The sequence below is a fragment of the Coregonus lavaretus genome (genome assembly GCF_964263955.1).
Source record: "Coregonus lavaretus genome assembly, chromosome: 6".
NCBI classification, from domain to species: domain Eukaryota; kingdom Metazoa; phylum Chordata; class Actinopteri; order Salmoniformes; family Salmonidae; genus Coregonus; species Coregonus lavaretus.
Genome location: NC_139993.1, coordinates 12,987,700 through 13,011,009, shown reverse-complemented (window position 1 = coordinate 13,011,009; position 23,310 = coordinate 12,987,700). Strand labels below are relative to the sequence as shown.

The 23,310-nt window shown below is 40.4% G+C and overlaps 1 pseudogene across 1 annotated transcript; it reads left to right on the top strand.

Annotated features, from left to right (window-relative positions):
* Positions 1–1,599: 1,599 nt before the first annotated feature.
* LOC311130884 (sulfotransferase 6B1-like) lies at positions 1,600–22,795 on the top strand (annotated as a pseudogene). The gene is made up of 7 exons: positions 1,600–1,792; positions 2,204–2,316; positions 3,474–3,563; positions 11,446–11,571; positions 11,976–12,070; positions 13,935–14,091; positions 22,668–22,795. The product of its transcript is annotated as a sulfotransferase 6B1-like (transcript).
* The last annotated feature ends 515 nt before the right edge of the window (positions 22,796–23,310 follow it).

The window sequence follows — 23,310 nt, the reverse complement described above, 5'->3', positions numbered from 1 at the left end:
TGCAATTGACTCAGAACAGGCAACACAGCTGGCCCTTGGATGTACACAGAGAGCTAACATTAATAATATGCATGTAAATCTTTCTTGGCTCAAAGTAGAGGAGAGATTGACTTCATCACTACTTGTTGAATGCACCGAGCTGTCTATTTGAACTACTGGCACACAGCTCAGACACCCATGCATACCCCACAAGGCATGCCACCAGAAGTCTCTTCACAGTCCCCAAGTCCATAACAGACTATGGGAGGCGCACAATACTCCATAGAGCCATGACTACATGGAACTCTATTCCACATCAAGTAACTCATGCAAGCAGTAAAATTTGATTTAAAAAAGAGATACAAATACACCTTATGGAACAGCAGGGACTGTGAAGAGACGCAAAGCCACATGCATACACACACACAATAACATACACACTATACACACACGTACACATGGATTTTGTGTTGTAGATATGTGGTAATAGAGTAGTGACCTGAGGGCACACACTTAATGTATTGTGAAATCTGTTGTGAATGTTTTGTAATGTTTTAAAAATTGTACAACTGCCTTAAATTTGCTGGACCCCAGGAAGAGTAGCTGCTGCCTTGGCAGCAGCTAATGGGGATCCATAATAAATACAAATACAAAAACTAGCAATGGCAGACTGGGGCAAGCGCCCAATCCAATGCGCCCAACATGTAAATTAGAAGTCGCTCAATTTCAGTTCATGTAAGAAAACAAGCAGTTGAGAGTGTAGAGAATCATCTAAAATGTGCATCTAAAATATCACATTTTCAGCTGTTTGAAGCTGGTGGACCAAACAAAGTAAAAGAATCGAGTGCGAGCTCTCCGCTGGCTTCCACAAGATCCCATAGCCACAAAGAAAAATGGGATGAGGGGGAGGGGGTAGAGTTGTTTATATTCAGCCTAAGTGTTGCTGCAATTTGCCTAGCTTTCTCAAGAGGAAAGCAAAGTTAGGCATAGTACCTTTTTAATAGGAAGACATTTGTAATGGAAAAACTCTTAAGTTTTAAGTATCTTTGAATCTGGCATTGAGCAGGCTTTGTCAAGCTGATGTAGTCATGTGAAGGATATAAGCTGCATACATTTGTGACCAGAAAATGGAATGTAAACTTTGACAATCTCTTTCAACAGACACACCCCCATACGCTTCAGCTTTTATAAGCCTCAACAAGAGAGAGCATAGTCACAGTGACAAAGCTATTTTCATGTGTTTACAGATGTGTGAGTTGGCAGAATATTGATACATTGTAAGAGCGAGTGTGAGGTCAGTGTTAGTATGAGTCATTAACATTCCACGTGTGTTGCCCTTTGTTGCTTTTCCTTTAAGAATATTCCAATTTACTGAGACAAATCTAACCTAGACTGGAATTGAACTCTCACCCATTTTATGAGCAAGTCACTCTCTCCATATCAATCACTGTGCACAGGGAACTAGTCCCTCCCTTCAGCAATATCACACCAGTGAACTGGAAAGTCTTGTTTTACTGTAAAGGCAGGGAACGCAAATACTAGCACCTTTTTTTGCATCTCCATTGTGGTCTGAATACATAAATAGGCTGTCATTAGGAGTTAAAGTCACGAGGATATAAAATGAGCAAACCAATGTCCGTGCAAGGCATGTCCAAAATGGAGGAGGCAAAGAATGTGAAGGATGAGGATAAGCTGTACTTGCATGAGGGGATCCTCTACTCTACAATCATGAGTCCCCCAGAAAATCTTAAAGGCCTGAAGGAGCTGGAGGGCAGGCCAGATGACATTTTACTGGTGGCCTACCCAAAATGTGGTAAATGCAACCATCCCTGCTGTTGTGGTAGTTAGTGTGAACTGGACTGCATAGTGGAAATAGAAGTGCAGAACACAATACTGCTGTTATATAGTCCTGGCCATGACTAAATGTTTACAGGACTTAATACAAAATGCTTCTACATCTAAGAAGCCAACAGTTGGTTGTTGAACATTAACAAATGTATAAAGAGCCCACAGGAGCATGTGCATTGGAATATGTGTCTCCTGAAACCACATCATGAGCATTCTTTGCAGAATCAATGTGTCCCAACTGCCACCCATGAAGATACTCACATGAATTAGTCAGCCTTAAAAACATTGTACACACACTTTTGTGGACACTATCAACTTTATAGTCTGCCCTATACTCCTTTTGCCAATAAAGCCCTAAATGAGTGTGCTTTTCCAGGGTTCAACTGGATGGTTGCTGTGCTACGCAAAATCATGGCTGCAGCCTCTGGGCAACAAGAAGTGTCTCAAATACCTCCACTGATGGAGTTTTTCTCTCCGGACATGCAGAAGGTATGTATGCCGTAACAGTTTTCTATAACAGAACTAAGTCAATACCTAGTCAATCAAAATCGCTCTCTTTATCAGACTTGCTTTCAATGAGAATGACAGATCTTTAGGTTAAATGTGATGTCAAAATTCTGCCTAATATACATACCCAAAAGTAATTATTTATCCTGAAAAATATATATTTTTAAATTACTCGTTCACAGGAATTGGCTAATTCTTGGAATTCCTTTTGTCGCTACCAATTGAGGTAAATCAGCCTTTAGTTTTTAAGTGCCACACACAGAACAATTTCAGAATAACCTACAATAGGATGCACTAGTGCTTATCGGGCATTTCAAGGTATTTGTAAATGACCTGTTCACAAAGGATCAAACATTTTATTTTTGTATTTCTCATGCTCCTGCCTTTTGATTGTTATAATTCTGCCACTGGCTAAGAGTGTTGGTTCAGTAACCAAAAGGTCGCTGGTTCGAATCCCCAAGCCTACTAGGTGAATAATCTGTCGATGTGCCCTTGAGCAAGGCACTTAACCCTAATTGCGCCTGTAAATTAATCTGGATAAAACCGTCTGCTAAATTAGCATTTCTTTTTATGTACTTTTTTTAAATATTTTTTTTTACAAATGATGTACCTTGTGGTTTTCTGCTGCATTTTTGTATGCCATATGATAAGCTGCTAAATGGATTCACATAGCTTATATACTGAGAGAGTGACAATCAAATAACACAGATTGGAGATCTTACAACTAGACAAAAAGGAAATGTTCATTTGAGAATACAACACGGCAACAAAGACACATTAGAGACATAATCCCTTCCCCTTTTTGCAGGATTGTGATATGTGATTAATCAACATTGACACTAGTTCATTTTGAATAATAGTTTAACAAGTGCACAACATACAAAAAGGTGTCTAGCAGAGTGTATCTCAACATTTATCAAACTCTTCAAAAGTGTCTTATAGTATGGCCTGTGCAGCCTTGATGTTGACGAGACCCATGGAGCCCTATGGACTATTATGTTATAGCAGAAGTTAGAGGATAGGCTTGTGGAATTCCAGTGGAATCATTCTGTAGGATTATAACAAAAAGTTTGGTTCACCACAAGGCTTTTACTAAGGCAGGCCCAAACATTTGTCCATTCCCTCTGTTTGTTTTACAGGTGGTGGGAGAAATGCCTTCTCCGTGGTTACTGGGCACACATTTGCACCCTGATAACATCCCTGGCACTTTTATTGCGAAGAAAGCAAAGGTCAGTGTTAATAGCTTTGCTAGAGAACATGTCACAACAACTTGAATCTAGCCTCCCTTCAATTGTGGAGTGCTTAATCTAATGCAGTCTGGGACATTTTTATTTTTATAATAACATAGGAAATGAATACGATATGAAAGTGACAGGTCAATTTCACTTCCGTATCTTCGTTTTGTAGGCTATGAATGAGCCTGAAATTTGCATCGTCAATGAAAACGCAATAATTTAAGATATAAAATGTATACGTGTTTGCGGGTGAATTTACATTTTCAACGTGTTTGATGGCGAAGAAAAAGCACGAAACCGAAAAGTTACAACTGTTTAATTGGAACTACACACATGAACTACAACTCCCAGCAGCTGTGTATTGTCTCGCTTTCGACAGCTTGCCATTTGTATTTTTATTTAGCATTTCCAGAAAGTACTGGATGGCAACATTCTAAAATAATCTAATACAAAACCCAGAAAACGGCCTGTAGCAAGTGGGTTCTTACAGTCCTGTGAGTCCTCGGCTCGAGCAGGCATAATCCAGCATGCTAATTCAAATAAGACTTTTCAAACTTTTGGCGATGTGTCTTACTACTTGAGCGTCAAATAGTTTTACTGCCTCAAACTATCTTGGGTATGACTCTACAAGCTTGGCACACCTATATTTGGGGAGTTTTTCCTATTGTTCTCTGCAGATCCTCTCAAGCTCTGTCAGGTTGGATGGGGAGCGTTGCTTAACAGCTATTTACAAGGTCTCTCCAGAGATGTTAGATTGGGTTCAAGTACGGGCTCTGGTTGGGACACTCAAGGACATTCAGAGACCTGTCTCGAAGCCATTCCTGCGTTGTCTTGGCTGTGTGCTTATGGTCGTTGTCCTGCTGGAAGGTGAACCTTTGCCCCTGTCTGAAGTCTTGAGCGCTCTGGAGCAGGTTTTCATCAAGGATCTCTCTGAACTTGGCTCCGTTCATCTTTCCCTCGATCCTGACTAGTATCCCAGTCCTTGCAGCTGAAAAACATCCCCACAGCATGATTCTGCCACCACCATGCTTCACCGTAGGGATGGTGCCAGGTTTCCTCCAGACGTCACGCTTGGCATTCAGGCCAAAGAGTTCAATCTTGATTTCATCAGATCAGAGAATCTTGTTTCTCATGGTCTGAGAGTCCTTTAGGTGCCTTTTGGCAAACTCCAAGTGGGCTGTCGTGCCTTTTACTGAAGAGTGGCTTCTGTCTGGCCACTCTACCATAAAGGCCTGATTGGTGGAGTGCTGCAGAGATGGTTGTCCTTCTGGAAGGTTCTCCCATATCCACAGAGGAACTCTGGAGCTATGTCAGAGTGACCATCGGGTTCTTGGTCACCTCCCTGACCAAGGCCCTTCTCCCTCGATTGCTCAGTTTGGCCGTGCGGCCAGCTCTAGGAAGAATCTGGGTGGTTCCAAACATCTTCCATTTAAGAATGATGGAGGCCACTGTGTTCTTGGGGACCTTCAATGCTGCAGAAATGTTTCGGTACCCTTCCCCAGATCTGTGCCTCGACACAATCCTGTCTCGGAGCTCTACGGACAGTTGCTTTGACCTCATAGCTTGGTTTTTGCTCTGACATGCACGGTCAACTGTGGAACCTTATTTAGACAGGTGTGTGCCTTTCCAAATCATGTCCAATCAATTCAATTTACCACAGGTGGACTCCAATCAAGTAGTAGAAACATCTCAAGGATGATCAATGGAAACAGGTTGCATGAGCTCAATTTTGAGTCTCATAGCAAAGGGTCTGAAGAATATGTTGTCATTATGGGGTATTGTGTGTAGATTGCTGAGGAAAATGTTTTAATTAATTAATTTTAGAATAAGGCTGTAACCTAACAAAATGTGGAAAAAGCCAAGGGGTCTGAATACTTTCCAAAGGCACTGTAATAATACACTGCATTCATTAATCTGACTCCAATATTATGTGAATAAATGCAACATGTCCTGTATGTCTCTGGAGGAATCTAGTCAAGGTAGCGAACTTTGCATCACCACTCAGTATGATTATAATGAACATGAACATGTCTAACTTGCACCGTTATGCAATTATTAAGAGACTAGATACAAATAGCTAATCCTGCCGACCAATGTTCTAGCATTAATTTATTGAGGCAAGCATATGCTATGTGTATAGTGTATATAGCAACTACCAATATACCTACTAAATGTTAAGTGTATAGTCAATCAAAGAATGACTCTGTAAAACAAGGAATGCATTTACTCAATTCAACTAATATAATTTATTAGTCACAAAATAATTGACACTCAAACAAGTACATTGTACATGAAATACATTATACATTACAGAATAACACACACAGGCTAAGATTTATTTTGTAACGTGTCTTCAGTTCAGAATAATCTCTAAGAGAAAAAATGTGTTTGTGGTACACACAGGAGCTTGGTAGCAAGTTCTCAAAGTATACAAAAATTCACTGCTGCCCTTTTAACCAGATTCAAGCAGAAACTCACCCCCCAACCTAAATTAGCATGTATTTGCACTTTGCTAGTAAAAACAAAAGACAGGAAAACACACCCAGATTTTAATCTATTCATCCAATTTAAATAACAGGAGCGCACCCTTGTGTCGCTCCTCTTTGAACTATCCACCATCCGACGAACAAAATAAGTTTCCTTGTAACAATGAATCCATAGAACTTACAGTACAATAAACATACAGTACAACATGTCAAAATTCATAGCTCTTTATAAACTCTTGAAACAATCCAAACATGAAAATGTAATTCACACATTAACATTCATTCTGTCGATTTCACGTTTTCATCTATCTTCACACCTCCAACGGTGTCCATGCTGCCAGGGTTCTGTGGGAACGTCCCTTCCTGGAGAAAGCCACAGATAAGGTGTGTTTGATAACTGTTATAGCCTATAAATGGTCTGCCATCCAAACAATGTCATAAATTGTGATTGAGTCATCACGCTGTGCTCCCACGCCAGCAAGTCGCCAGTTGCGAGTATCACCTTCTCTCATTCTTCCACTACATATTCCTCCCATTAGGCTTGTCCAATAACGCCCCTCGCTCACACCACTCCCAGACAGTCCTAGCAACATTCTTGGTTGAGGAATTGTTCTTTGCTAAGAAGCTATTTTGTCACTTTTTGACCATTTTAACTGAAAACAATCACAGTAAGATATGTACAGTGTCTTGCAAAAGTATTCATCCCCCTTGGCGTTTTTCCTATTTTGTTGCATTACAACCTGTAATTTAAATGGCTTTCTATTTGGATTTCATGTAATGGACATACACAAAATAGTCCAAATTGGTGAAGTGAAATGAAAAAAATTACTTGTTTCAAAAAATTCTAAACAATAAATAGCGGAAAAGTGGTGTGTGCATATGTATTCACCCCCTTTGCTATGAAGCCCCTAAATAAGATCTGGTGCAACCAATTACCTTCAGAAGTCACATAATTAGTTAAATAGATTGCACACAGGTGGACTTTAAGTGTCACATGATCTGTCACATGATCTAAGTATACAGTGAGGGAAAAAATTATTTGATCCCCTGCTGATATTGTACGTTTGCCCACTGACAAAGACATGATCAGTCTATAACTTTAATGGTAGGTTTATTTGAACAGTGAGAGACAGAATGACAACAAAAAAATCCAGAAAAACGCATTTTAATAAGGGAAATAAGTATTTGACCCCTCTGCAAAACATGACTTAGTACTTGGTGGTAAAACCCTTGTTGGCAATCACAGAGGTCAGACGTTTCTTGTAGTTGGCCAGCAGGTTTGCACACATCTCAGGAGGGATTTTGTCCCACTCCTCTTTGCAGATCTTCTCCAAGTCATTAAGGTTTCGAGGCTGACGTTTGGCAACTCGAACCTTCAGCTCCCTCCACAGATTTTCTATGGGATTAAGGTCTGGAGACTGGCTAGGCCACTCCAGAACCTTAATGTGCTTCTTCTTGAGCCACTCCTTTGTTGCCTTTGTCGTGTGTTTTGGGTCATTGTCATGCTGGAATACCCATCCATGACCCATTTTCAATGCCCTGGCTGAGGGAAGGAGGTCCTCACCCAAGATTTGACGGTACATGGCCCTGTCCATCGTCCCTTTGATGCGGTGAAGTTGTCCTGTCCCCTTAGCAGAAAAACACCCCCAAAGCATAATGTTTCCACCTCCATGTTTGACGGTGGGGATGGTGTTCTTGGGGTCATAGGCAGCATTCCTCCTCCTCCAAACACGGCGAGTTGAGTTGATGCCAAAGAGCTCGATTTTGGTCTCATCTGACCACAACACTTCTCCTCTGAATCATTCAGATGTTCATTGGCAAACTTCAGACGGCCCTGTAAATGTGCTTTCTTGAGCAGGGGAACCTTGCGGGCGCTGAAGGATTTCAGTCCTTCACAGCGCAGTGTGTTACCAATTGTTTTCTTGGTGACTATGGTCCCAGCTGCCTTGAGATCATTGACAAGATCCTCCCGTGTAGTTCTGGGCTGATTCCTCACCGTTCTCATGATCATTGCAACTCCACGAGGTGAGATCTTGCATGGAGCCCCAGGCCGAGGGAGATTGACAGTTATTTTGGGTTTCTTCCATTTGCGAATAATCGCACCAACTGTTGTTACCTTCTCACCAAGCTGCTTGGCGATGGTCTTGTAGCCCATTCCAGCCTTGTGTAGGTCTACAATCTTGTCCCTGACATCCTTGGAGAGCTCTTTGGTCTTGGCCATGGTGGAGAATTTGGAATCTGATTGATTGCTTCTGTGGACAGGTGTCTTTTATACAGGTAACAAACTGAGATTAGGAGCACTCCCTTTAAGAGTGTGCTCCTAATCTCAGCTCGTTACCTGTATAAAAGACACCTGGGAGCCAGAAATCTTTCTGATTGAGAGGGGGTCAAATACTTATTTCCCCTCATTAAAATGCTAATCAATTTATAACATTTTTGACATTCGTTTTCTGGATTTTTCTTGTCTGTCACTGTTCAAATAAACCTACCATTAAAATTATAGACTGATCATTTATTTGTCAGTGGGCAAACGTACAAAATCAGCAGGGGATCAAATAATAACAAATTTCATCAGCTGTCCGGGTGGCTGGTCGCAGATGATCCCGCAGGTCAAGAAGCCGGATGTGGAGGTCCTGGGCTGGCGTGGTTACACGTGGTTGTCACGTTCGTTGAATGACGGGTCAGACCAAGGCGCAGCGTGATATACGTACAGGTTTATTAAACTAAATAAACACACGACAAAACAAGAAACGAAACGAAACGTGAAGTCTAAGGTAGAACACACAACATACCTTACAAGGAAGAAGATCCCACAACTAGACAGTGCCAATAGGCTGTTTAAGTATGGTCCCCAATCAGAGACAACGAGCGACAGCTGCCTCTGATTGGGAACCACACCGGCCAACATAGAACTAGACATACTAGATCCTCATCCATAGAACAAGCACAACAAGGAATATACACACCCTGACTCAACATGTAAGCGTCCCCTGAATCAGGGCGTGACAGTGGTCTGCGTTTGTGAGGCCAGTTGGACTTACTGCCAAATTCTCTAAAATGACGTTGGAGGCGGCTCATGGTAGAGAAATTATTATTTAATTATCTGGCAAAAGCGCTGGTGGACAGTCATGCAGTCAGTATGTCAATTGCACGCTCCCTCAAAACTTGAGACATCTGTGGCATTGTGTTGTGTGACAAAACTGCACAATATAGAGTAGCCTTTTATTGTCTCCAGCACAAGGTGTACCTGTGTAATGATCATGCTGTTTAATCAGCTTGTTGATATGCCACACCTGTCAGGTGGATTATCTTGGCAAAGGAGAAATGCTCACTAACAGGGATGTAAACAAATTTGTGCACAAAATGTGAGAGAAATACGTTTTTTGTGCATATGGAACATGTCTGGAATATTTTATTTCAGCTCATGAAACATGGGACCAACACTTTTTTTTTTTAAACAGCTGAAAATCCAGTGTTTCTATTTATTTCAGTCTTCTGTGATGTCTATAATGTATAATATTGGGATGCAAACTCAAAATTGAATACATTTCAATTGACATGGTACAGGTGTCTTTTTTTAAGGCCATAACCATGTGTGTGAGGTGTATACTATTGTTTCAAAGTAGATGTGTTTAAGAGTACTAAGAAGCACTCTGTGTGACCCTGATTTAGCCCACTGCAGTAAAAGGTCATTGTTACCCAGAAATGATTTGATATCGAGATTTTTTTTTTACCTTCTGTATTGGACCTTTTTATAGACCAATTGCAAAGAGAGTTCCAAACCGCTCTGCCAATAACAGCTAGTTTTCAGGTTACATATCCCACTCATTAGGCCCCTCCGCTCTAGTGGATTGATCCACACAATGGTCGTGTTCCTCTGCTCAGACATTGCGGACGCATGCCAGATATTGCAATGCCTGGATAGGTATTTTACCTATCAGCTAACCACATCAAATGTTATAGCAATCTGGTACCCGATGGCACAGTCGATGTTGTGGCATGCAACCATGCCACGAGCAGGGGAACACAACCTATGGTAATAGCTTGCTTAGGATCCTACCCCACACCACTCAGACCACACCCAGACAGTCTTGGGCAATATTCTTGCTTGAGATTTTTTAACTGTTTTTATTAATTTTTTATTTATGGAAAACTGTTACAGTAAATACATTAATTGTTACCCAGAAATGATTTGATATTGAGCTAAAAACAGCTGCACTAGGCCTTTAATAGGAGAAGGATTTTTAAAATGAAATGTTTGAACCAAATGTTATACATATTATTTGGATCTATGTAATATTATGTCAAATTTGTTTAATTTAATGTATTGTGACGTGTAGAGTCAGGGACGCAAATTTCACTGGGAAGGGGGGGACATCCCCACATTCTGAAATTGCATTTTTATCATTGGAATGTGAAACAAAATGAGGCTACGGTGTGCTTTAGGACCATGCGGACGCCTCCGAGCGGTCGGGTAGGCTGTTTGGAGTGTTTATCCGACTGGGGGAAAAAAAAATATATATATATATATATACGTTCCCCCCACTTCTAAAACCAAAGTTGGGCCCCTGTGTAGAATGAATGGCGCATTTGATTTTTCATTTAATCTATTGTATTCCTCTTATTCCAATACACATTTTAATTATACATCCTGTTGACACTTTCAATTGAAATTCAAGCCTTGCGTTGGAATTATAGAGCAATTTTCATCTCAATTCTAGGATAAAATAAAAGTAAGTTCGGCAGGTAGAGTAAGCTTTCCTAAAAATAGGCAAACGGTCCTGAGATGTTTAAAATAAATATTTTGATTTAATGTGGAATAAATCCAGCCAATCAGGCGGGGGTATTATACTTCCCCTGGAGTTGACAGGGGTTGCGTATTTTGTGTCTGAATCTGAATTGACTTTTGTATTAGGAATGTTGGACTTAATAATTAAACACATGTTTAAAGCTGGAATCCTTAATGGTGAAACTGCCATGTACATTTGCGATATTACAACAACAAAGAAGTTCCTGCAAAAAACAAACACCGTTTATTTTTTTACATCATTGCACGCGCGATAGAACAGCAAATATGTACTGCACGTTGCACGACGCTCCTCACCTTGGTGGGGCGGACAGTGGCTGTTTCGCCTACTGCGGATTCCATCTTCGGATGCAGATTCCAAGTGACTGCATTTACGGTAGATAAGTAAGCTAATAATGTAAGTTAGTCATCTGCTATTGTAGGCGACTAACTGTTCACTGCTAAATATTTTTGTTTTTTACTGAGAAATGCCTGAAAATATTCTGTCCATGTTCATCTTAATTATGTTGTTGTTTTACAACAAACTTTAGAACTCAATTGCACCAATATTATAACAATTATCTGTGGTAATTTTGACTTTCAGATGCTGGTTGTGTTCCGAAACCCAAAAGATACAGTCGTATCATACTACCACTTCAGAACACAAACCCTGTTTTGCCTAATGCCAAATCCTGGGATTCATTTTTCACAGACTTCATGAAGGGTGAAGGTGAGGAAAAACGGATAAAGAACTACGCAACACATTCGTATTGTTTGACAGAAATGCAGTGTCGTGTTGGATAGGCTGAATGTAATAAATACTACAACTAGAAAATTACATTTCCTAAATAAAATGTGTGCTCTAACTTGTCATTATGCGAGTTTAAATGTTTGTTAATTAAATGCCTCAGGGACTACAGTTGAAAACTAGCTAGCTGGCTACGTCTGGCACATTTACAGAAGTCTTCATTGATGTCAGATCCCTCTCAGATAAATGCAATTAATGAAAATGAAATTCTTTCCACAGTCTCACACTAACAAATGGATAATTACACTATAGTTATGGTACAATACAGCACACTACAAAAACATGAATGTATTCACCTTATGGTATTTGTGTTTCTTTTTTTACAGTGGCTTGGGGTTCTTACTTCGACCATGCCCTGGCCTGGGAGAAACTAATGGGCAATCCTAACATAATGATGATCACTTATGAGCAAATGAAGGAGGTAAAACACATATTATTATGTATAGGGTTGCAAAAAGAGTGAATATTAGACCTAACGTTTGAAATGTACCAGTAAACTACCTGAATTTCTACGAGTTTTCATAACATGTTAAAGACATAAAATACAATAAAGAAAAATGTAATATAAAACAATAGATACACATAGCTGTAAAACAGAATCCTAAATATAACCAATCAACTTACTGAATACCGTTGTTGTTTAACATGAGGGTTTCAGCATGGAATATCCTATATATTTTTATTTTATTTTACTATGCCAATATATCTTTGTTGTAAATGTTTTGGGGCCGAACTGGTGGCAGTTGTGAAAAGTCAATAGTTGGAAGAGTTCCAGAGATAATTGGAAATTACATCATTGTTGATTATATATATTTTCATTAATTAGGCTCTCCTGAACCACGTGGTCTAACTACTAGACACAGACCAAAAGAAATAAATATATATTACTACGTGAATAAAAATATTCAAGTACAGACAGATTTTTATGGGGATTTTTGTATTATGTTAATTATATTGAATCACGGGTGCGTCAATTGACTCTTAAGGATTTTATTACCAACATTTCCGATTTGGTAAATTACTGGGAGTTTTACAACCCTAATTATGTGTCAGTAATGTACATTTATTTAAGTGATAATGCCAGAGAAGCCGGTGTTTGGAGGATATATTGGCATGTGTGTTGTTAGGCCCGAGACGAAGTTGAGGACTGGCAAACTGTGCCAATATATCCTCCAAACACCGGCTTCGAGGACAACGGGTTACCAACATATTCAAATAATGATTTACATATTTTCATAAAAAACATTATTTTATTAATTTATTCATGCTGTTTCATCCTTCCAGAAGATATAATCCCGACACAAATCTAGGGTTACTAGAGACACGACCCAGTCGTTCTGTATCTATGGACGCGACCCATTTGTTCATTCTAAATGTTCCATTGCCATACTGGCTGGCAACGTTCTCATCCCTTGCTTGCTAGCTAGCCAACTACAGCTAACTTATAGTCACGTCAAAAAGTGCAGCCAGAATAACAGCAAGAGATGTTTAAACTGTTTTCTAGTGAGATTTATTTAGATACATCCATAAAAATGAGCTAATGAGGCGCGATTTCGCCTGGCATAGAAAATGTGCTTACTCGTCAGGACACTGTTTTTCAGTGGAGCTAGCCAACAACACAGCTACAGTAACACAAACACTTCAAACTGAAGCTGGAAATACTGCAAATTAGCTGCGTTTTGTTTTACCTTTTTTCAATTGACATTTTTTTGTATATATCCATAAAAATGATGCCAGCTGATTCATGATTTTGACTGGCTGAGAAACCCTGCCTGCCTGTCTGTCTCGTCCCGACTCCCGACACGTTCATTACGATGGGACAGCAGGAGATCGAATTTCAATATTGAAACAATGTTGCAAATGTCGGAGAGACAGACAGCAAGGTTTATTCAAATCTCTGCTGTAGAAAACGAAATGTTAGTCTAAAAGAAATGTGAGATAATGTCTAGATGCTTTTTATAGTAGAGGTCAAGTTTATAAGTTGCCTGGCTGGGCTGATGAGAAAGTGGATTGCGCAGTCAGATGGAACAGAGTAAATAGGCATTTTAACATCATAGATTTAGCCGGTGGCAACTTGTGGAACAGACACCGGCTGAATGCGGTTTTAACCAATCAGCATTCAGGATTATACCCACCCGTTGTATAAATGTCATTAACATTCACATTTTTTTATGATTTTTTTCATACATCATATTGTACATCACATACCTCCTGGCTTTTTTGAGAGTTGTGAAATGCACAATGTTGGATGTACAAGTTTAAACTCCACTCTGTTTATTCTTCAGAATCTAGGTCAAGGGGTGCAGCAGATATCCAAGTTCTTTGGTTTCCCATTGACTGAAGAGCAAGTCCAGACAATTGCAGGGCAGAGTACCTTCAATGCTATGAAGGACAGCTCCAAGAACACCCATGGAAAACATGGCAATGTGTTTTTCCGAAAAGGTACATTTATAATAAATTGTATTCACAAAATGTTGTTAAATGTTGAAAAACAAAAACTTTACTTAATTCCTCTCGTTATTGTCCCCACGATGAAATTGGGGAGTGGACTGTGGAATGGTCTCTGTCCGTCCATCCGTCCGTAAGTTACACGCGATGTCTCAGAAAGCACTGGGCCGATTTTGACGACACTTGGGTAAATGATGTGTCTTCCCATACAGATTTGGATTTTCCAAAATTACACTGATTGGCCCAAGGTGGGAGCTATAGTAATTTACTGTAGTAATTTACTGAATCACACCAGTGAAGAGGTGAAGTGAGGGATAACTTGGTCCAAAATCTGTCTTTCCAGCAGGTGATGTTTTTGTATGGCAGTCAATGAGAATGTCGAATCGCTCCGCCATTTCCTGGTTGCTAAAATTCAAATAGATTGCCTAATTTCAGTTTATGTGACAAAACAAGCAGTTATTGTGTAGAGAATCATTGTACCATCTAAACCGCTGTGAAATATCTTTCCATAACCAAAAATATTGTATTTTCAGCTTTTTGAAGCTGGTGTACTAAACCGAAAGTAAAAGACGCAAAAACTAAATATAAGAACGGGAAGCATAGAAATAGCACAAATAGAACAGATCTACCGCTTCTTAGACTTAGTTTCAATGAGAATGACAGATCGATAACTCACATTATGTGCATTTTGTTTGGTCGCCCGAAAAGTTACATATTGTAGCTTTATTGCCTAGAATGTTCCCACCTGATCTTGCCTCCTGACTGCCTTCTAGTCTTAGTCCCAGTCTCTTTAGCTAAAATTCCACTCTTTGCCACTCCTTGTTATTGCCAAAGAGACTGGCCTTTCGGCAATCTCAATGTTTTCCATGACAACATGTGGAGCCTCGAGAATAGAATTAGAATTGATAACATAGACAAAAACAACGATTTATCTGTTAGCTAGGCAAGTTGTTGTATTTTGAGGCTTAAAATCAAAACTAAGACGTTTAGTAGTTGGAAATGCAGTATGTATTTACTTTGAGAATATAGACGTGAGCTAGCAACTTTTGACAGACCGGACAAACAAAAACCGGTTCCAATATTTGCATAATCCTTGTGATTGGAGCATAGCTGTGAGGGTGATCGAAAAAGGATCAAATCCTCTGTTTTCCTCGAGTTCATTAATGTGTGCGTTCATAAATTCACTTTGGCTATCTACTCTGATTTCTGAGCATTCTGTTTGAGTGTGCCAGAGTGCAGAAAAACAGATGAATTTATGAACACGCAACACAGGTATTAGTAAACATCTGGACAAAAACGTAATTCAATTGTTGCTAGCAGCACAGTTACAGTCACTAACGCTCTAGATAACATGATAACAGTCTAACCAGCTCTTCTAGGGTGAGTAAAATAGTCAGAGTGAGGTGTTCTCTCATTTGTGTTTAGCCAGTTAGCTTGGGGCTTGGCTGCCGTTCAGAACAAACTCTACTCCTCAGCCAGAGTGTCCAGTGTGCGCTCTGAACGCTCTGAGAGCGAAATGCACTGAATTTAAGAACTGACAATCTGACAATGCTCTGAATTTATGAATGCCCAGAGCGCACTCTGAGCGCACTCTGATACTCCAGAGTGAATTTACGAACACACCAAATGACAGACCGTTCATATTTGAAGATGGCAGAAAGGCCAGACTCATTGGCACATGACATGGAGTACAGGGAGTGGATTAGCTGAAGAAACTGGTACCCAGGCTAACTGCATTCCATTTCTTTTGACATTTCTTTTCATTGTAAGAGCAGCCACTTGAGTACCTGGTCAATATAATGGATAATCTGTGGTCAAACACGATAACTGACATTTCTTAGTCACATGCAATGTTTCAATTGGCCCAAACGATTAGTTACCGGAGTGTAACTCCAGTTCTATGAGTGGAGCGGAGCCCCATAGGGGAGCTCTGCTCCTATTGGTTTACCCACTGCCCTAAGGCAGCATCAGCCTGAGACAAAATTATGCACACACCTGCAGCCAATAGGAGTACAGGTGTCCCTATAAGAGGGGATGCCTCCCCTCAATCAGCCTCCTGAGATATTTATCTTCAGCGAGACTAGAGAGGGTCGGCAGGGCCTTAAGTCCTATGGGGCTCCGCTCCACTCATAGAACTGGAGTTACTCTCCGGTAACTAATCGTTCTATATCGTGGAGCTCCGCCACATAGGGGAGCTCTGCTCCTATTGGTTTAAGGCGGAGCGTAGCGCTCCAAAATGTACTCCCTGCCGAGCCCAACACTTCCCATCGAAATGAAAAGGTCAGGCCTAGCAATGGCTGCAACCAATTCCCGCAGTACTGCAACCACTGTAAACCATACAAGTGTCACAATATACTGCGTCATTGGTTAAAAACGGTTACTCCTATTGGCTGCAGGTGTGTGCATAATTTTGTCTCAGCCTGATGCTGCCTTAGGGCAGTGGGTAAACCAATAGGAGCAGAGCTCCCCTATGGGGCGGAGCTCCACGATATAGAACAACATGTTTAATGTTGCCTTGTTGAACTATTGACCCAGGCAGAGTTCGCCCTTCAAATTCACTTATCACACATGATTGTACAAATGAAATGTATTTGTTACATGCGCCGAATACAACAGGTGTAGACCTTACCGTGAAATGCTTACTTACAAGTCCTTAACCAACAATGCAGTTCAGGAAATAGAGTTAAGATAATATTTACTAAATAAAAAGTCACACAATAAAATAACAATAACAATGCTATATACAGGGGGTACTGGTACCGAGTCAATGTGCGGGGGTAGTTGAGGTAATTTGTACATGTTGGTAGGGGTAAAGTGACTATGCATAGATAATAAACAGCGAGTAGCAGCAGTGTTAAAAACAAAGGGGGGGTCAATGTAAATAGTCCGGGTGCCATTTGATTAATTGTTCAGCAGTCTTATGGTTTGGGGGTAGAAGCTGTTAAGGAGCCTTTTGGACCTAGGCTTGGCGTTCCGGTACCGCTTGCCGTGCGGTAGCAGAAAGAACAGTCTATAACTTGGATGACTGCGAGTCTTTGACCATTTTTTGGGCCTTCCTCTGACACCACCTTGTATATACAGTGCCTTGCAAAAGTATTCATCCCCCTTTTTCCTATTTTGTTGCATTACAACCTGTAATTTAAATGGATTTTTTGCCTCATGGTGGTAAAAACAAAGTTTAGGTAAGATCCTAAAATTGGTTAGGTCAATTGCAAGTTGCAACCAACAGGCAGAACCTAATGCACAGATGCAGGTTAGTGCTGGATTTCTTAAAATACTACTAACGGGAGATGACATGCAGCAGGATGTTAAAACAAATTAGCTTGCAACCAAAAACCCACAAGAATAAAACAGCAGACCAGTTGATCTCACGTTGTGAATATGTCAAGTGAGTTAGACAGCAGACAGCTGCGTTTAGGTTCTCTATTGCCATCCCCAATTATATTATCGACCTATCAGTAACATTGGAAATCGCAACTATTTATGGTAAGAATATAGGATTATATATTCATACAAACATTTCATCTTAAATGTCAACATGATTAGAATATGAATGTGACACATTAGAGTATACTTTGTCACTTGAAATATCTTTGATTAAACTATAATTGAATGAAAACAGATTATATTAACTCAATGATTGGCTTGATGTAGTTACTAATTTTAGATGTGGACAGTTCAGGGATGGATATATATATATATATATATATATATATATATATATATATATATATATATATATATATATATATATATATATATATATATATATATATAAGAAATTACAGTATTGTATTAAGACAAGTAGTTCTTCATGGATTACATTAATTGGAAATGAGAACATAAGTACACCAACATAAGCTTTCCATTCATAAAATGTGTAGAGTAAATTGCTACAGTAGATTATCTGTGGTAAACAAGGAAATACTTCAATTCCGTTGTACGGAATGATTGTCAAATAGTTAAGTCTGTGCTTAGTCTGCTCAAATAGTAGGTTTAGTTTATACCGAAGATAATACCCACCATAAATAGTCTTGAAAAATGTTGGCAGCATCCAGGACTAAAATGTAACACCAACAACAGCTTTAGGGAGCAGTAATACGGTGGCCAATAGTGGTTGCTATTGAGATTAGCAGTGTGGGTGATTTTAGCATATATTAATAGTTTAACAAGAAATCACCTTGTGTTGAGACAATGTTAGTTGCAATTGACCGGTTAACCTCTTGAATGATAATATAAAATGGAGATTTCCGCCTAAATAGACATAACCAAAAGTATTCTGGTGTTCCTAATGTTTGTTATACTCAGTGTACAGTTTAAACACATCAATATACACATCAATACACAAAAAGCAAAACAGTCATATAAAACAAACCCATTCTTCAGTAAAAAGGCCCTCAGCTGTCTGAATTGCCCTAGAGGCACCAACTCTTCCAATTTAAGAGTTTTGGAGATTATTCCACAAGTAAGGTGCAAAAAAGCAGATTTACCTAACTCAGTGAAGATCAAAGGGATCTCCAGATTAGAACTCCCTGAGACCGGGTCTGCTAGCTTGTATGATTTCTGCCTAAATAGACATACCCAAAAGTAATTATTTTTGATGAGATGGCCAAAAACAATTAGTAATCCTACATAGTTCTAGAAAGGTCTGGAACTCACCTTTCTGGGAAAGAGAGTTATAAATTGCTGAGGTGTACTCACCTTTGAGGAGACCAGCTCAAGTACATAGTACAAATATTATGAAAATATAAAAAATCATATTATTTTTTCCTATTCAAGAAAAGTTGGACCCGTTCCAAATGGACCTGTGGCTTTCCTACCCGGACCCGATAAATATGTTTTTTAAATATAGAGACCCATTCTGAACGGACCCGAGGACAACCAGAACCATAGATTATTTATCATCCCACTTGATTACATGGTACCTGTCTTGACTGCATCAAATAGAGTAAATAGAGCTATTTAAGCTAGTTAGCTAGGTAGGCTACATTTTAAGGCGCTTTCTTCCTGTCCTTCTACAATTAGCTAAAAATAATAACAACTGCATTCAAATTAGTAAGTAGCAGCCTACATGTTGGCTCTTGGTCATTGCAGCCTGTCCTTCTCATTGAACTTTTAATTCCGTCATTTAAATTCCATTTTTCAATAGATATCTCTTAACTTGCTTGCTACACACGGAGGCTCTTTGACAGTAGTGCTGCTTTGATGACTTGTGATTGGCCAACAACAACAACAAGCTACATGAGCCATTCTCGTGAAAAGCAAGAGCAGCAGCATAAATTATACAATTCTCTCTCTCTCTACTGCAGCAGTTGCATTCGGGTCCTTACGGGCAAATCAGTTATACTTACACATTCACGAGATACGTGACAATATTATCAGATCTGACCCAGAATTCAGAATTATGCCAGAATTTTGGACCGGGATAGAATAGTCATTCATTCAGGGGCATATTTTAATTTCACTGTGCACCCCTCTACGTGCGTGTAACATCTGATTCTGCATCAAAAGTGTGTGTGTCTCCTGTGTGCATTCGAAACTCATCTGATGTTTTATGCAGACAATCTCCCTTTTCTCTGTGCACCCGTATCGTTGCAATAAGTCCAGTATCGCTATCAGCAACAGTTGAAATTACACCTTTTGCCATCAATATCTTTACGGGAAGCAGTTAGTTCAATGTGATAACATAATATAAAAAAATATCTATATATATTTAAGGGTATCAAAATATCTGATATCATTTGTTTTTAGTAATCAGATAATATAAGATAATATCTCCAGGTGTGCTCATTTCTGGGATGACGTCGATGATCTGGAAAATCGACGGCGTATCTCGGACTATTTACATTGACCACCAACCACCCTGTTCACAAATGGATCGCTTCTACAGACAGTGAGTCACGTGGCTGTGGCTTGCTATTTAAAGCAGGCAGACAGCCATCGAGGCATTCAGTTACTGTTCAATTTAATGTTAGAATGGGCAAAACAAGTGACCTAAACGACTTTGAGCGTGGTATGATCGTCGGTGCCAGGTGCGCCGGATCCAGTATCTCAGAAATGGCCGCCCTCCTAGGCTTTTCATGCACAACAGTGTCTAAGGTTTACAGGGGCAGTCCTGTGGGCGAAAGCTCGTTGATAAGAGAGGTCGAAGGAGAATGGCAAGAATCGTGCAAGCTAACAGGCGGGCCACAAACAGACAATTAACGGAGTAGTACAACAGTGGTGTGCAGAATGGCATCTGATAACGCACAACTCGTCGATCCTTGTCACGGATGGGCTATTGCAGCAGACGACCACACAGGGTTCCACTCCTGTCAGCTAAAAACAAGAAGAAGTGGCTCCAGTGGGCACGTGATTACTAAGTCTGGACAACTGAGGAGAGGAAAAACATCGCCTAGAACATGACTTACTTGAGTGGCCAATAGAGCATCTTTGGGATGAGATGGAATGGGCTGTTCACAGCATGAATGTACCGCCGTCCAATCCGCAGCAACTGTATGATGCCATAGCGACAGCATGGACCAACATCCATGTGGAACGTTTCCGACACCTTATAGACTACCCAGAAGAATTCAGGCTGTTCTGGAGGCAAAGGGCAGTCCAACCCAGTACTAGATGGTGTACCTAATAAACTGGCCAGTGAGTGTACACTACATGGTCAAAAGTATGTGGACATTTGCTCTTCGAACATCTCATTCCAAAATCATGGGCAATAATATGGAGTTGGTCCCCTCTTTGTTGCTATAACAGCCTCCACTCTTCTGGGAAGGCTTTCCGCTAGATTTTGGAACATTGCTGCGGGGACTTGCTACCATTCAACCACGAGCATTAGTGAGGTCAGGCACTGATGTTGGGCGATTAGGCCTGGCTCGCAGTCGGCGTTCCAATTCATCCCAAAGGTGTTCGATGGGGTTGAGGTCAGGGCTGCAGGCCAGTCAAGTTCTTCCACACCAATCTCGACAAACCTTTTCTGTATGGACCTCACTTTGTGAACAGGGGCATTGTCATGCTGAAACAGGAAAGGGCCTTCCCCAAACTGTTGCCACGAAGTTGGAAGCACAGAATCGTCTAGAATGTCATTGTATGCTGTAGCGTTAAGATTTCCCTTCACTGGAACTAAGGGGCCTAGCCCGAACCATGAAAAACGGCCCCAGACCATTATTCCTCCTACAAACTTTACAGTTGGCACTATTCATTCGGACAGGTAGCGTTCCCCTGGCATCCACAAAACCCAGATTTGTCCGTCGGACTACCAGATGGTGAAGCGTGATTCATCACTCCAGAGGACGCGTTTCCACTGCTCCAGAGTCCAATGGCGGCGAGCTTTACACCACTCCAGCCGACGCTTGGCATGGCGCATGGTGATTTTAGGATTTGTGCGGCTGCTCGGCCATGGAAACCCATTTCATGAAGCTCCCGACGAACAGTTTTTGTGCTGACGTTGCTTCCAGAGGCAGTTTGGAACTCGGTAGTGAGTGTTGCAACCGAGTACAGACCATTTATACGTGCTTCAGCACTCGGCGGTCCCGTTCTGTGAGCTTGTGTGGTCTACCACTTCACCGCTGAGCCGTTGTTGCTCCTAGACGTTTCCACGTCTCAATAGCAGCACTTACAGTTGACCAGGGCAGCTCTGGCAGGGCAGAAATTTGACGAACTGACTTGTTGGAAAGGTGGCATCCTATGACGGTGCCACGTTGAAAGTCACTGAGCTCTTCAGTACGGGCCATTCTACTGCCAAGGTTTGTCTGGAGATTGCATGTCTGTGTGCTCGATTTTATAAGTGTGTGCCCTCAGGCCCATACTCCATGGTTGGTGGAGAAAGTAATTAAGTACTTAGGATCTTCAAATACAATCTAAGCTGCTCTAAAATGTAGGATAATTTAACACAATTTAGGCCTATTCTACCACGTGCCTCACATTGGGGAGTAAGCTATACATTTGGTCAAATATAAACTCTTAAAAAATATGCAATATCGTTACATAATTCCCATTCCACAATTACATAAGTATCTTAACAAAGCACATTAGCCAACATTTCCATTGGCCTATAGGCTGACTGTTTTACATGATGATTCTGATTTTTTATTTTTGAAATACTTCAGACAAGCACTTTCCCACCGCTAAAGCCTACCTTAAATATAGCTTTTACAACCTGAGAATGCAGGTTCATAGCATCTAGATTTCAACCCTGAGATTATTTCTGTTGTCCACCAGAGGTGACTTTGGGGGAGTTGGTGTGACTTCCAAGGTGTGTAAAATCTGGAAAACCTGTTTCTGGAGATGCGCGCACATGACTCAAAATGGGTATACCGAATTTTGGGAAGTGCATGATCAAATGTGCAAACAATGTGCTCTGCACAGTGAAATTAGAATATGCCCCACACGGATTTAAAATGAATTGAAATTTGTAGTACAATTGTGGGTTTAATTCCTGCACAAGTCACATTGAATTGGTGTGTTATATTGGAAGAAAGTCTGCCAAATGATAGTATTATTTAAAAACATTTGTTTAATTGTAAACAGTAGTATGAGCTTCGCCTTTGATTATTCCCTCTTGCTTTTCTACCTAGGTGAAGTTGGAGATTGGAAGAACCATCTAAGTGAAGCCCAAAGTAAACAGATGGACGAGGAGTTTGAAAAGTACCTGGCTCACACTAAACTGGGGGCCAAGTTAAAATATGATATTTACTGCAAGTAGGGAGTTGAAAATTCCAGATCCAATGCAGAATTAGCATATTCAGAAGATTGAAATCGCAAAATGTTGCTCATGTCTACAGTAGGCCTAAACCTTCTGTAAGAATATTCAAAAATGTAAATATACAACGCAGAGAACTAGAGATCAATGCAACTAGTTGTTTTTCTGTAATAGAGAACTAGAGACCAATGGAACTAGTTGTTTTTCAGTTCAACATCTGTGTAGGGGTTCCAACTCGGACTCAAAACTACGTGGGACAAGTTCTCATTGTTCCAAACAATCTATACATTGAAGCCTGAAACGGGATACTTTATATTTGGCCATTGGCCCAATTTTACAGCAATGAATTATAATAGGTCAACCACAGGCTAGGTTTTGGTATAAACTACATCCTGTCTCTTTGTTCAGTGGAGAAACAACGAGAACAGGGAAGAATGAACATCCACTTTCAAGCATAACAACTATGATTTGTTCTCTTTGAATAAATATATTTTTCTCCCCCTGATTTGTTTTGGGGT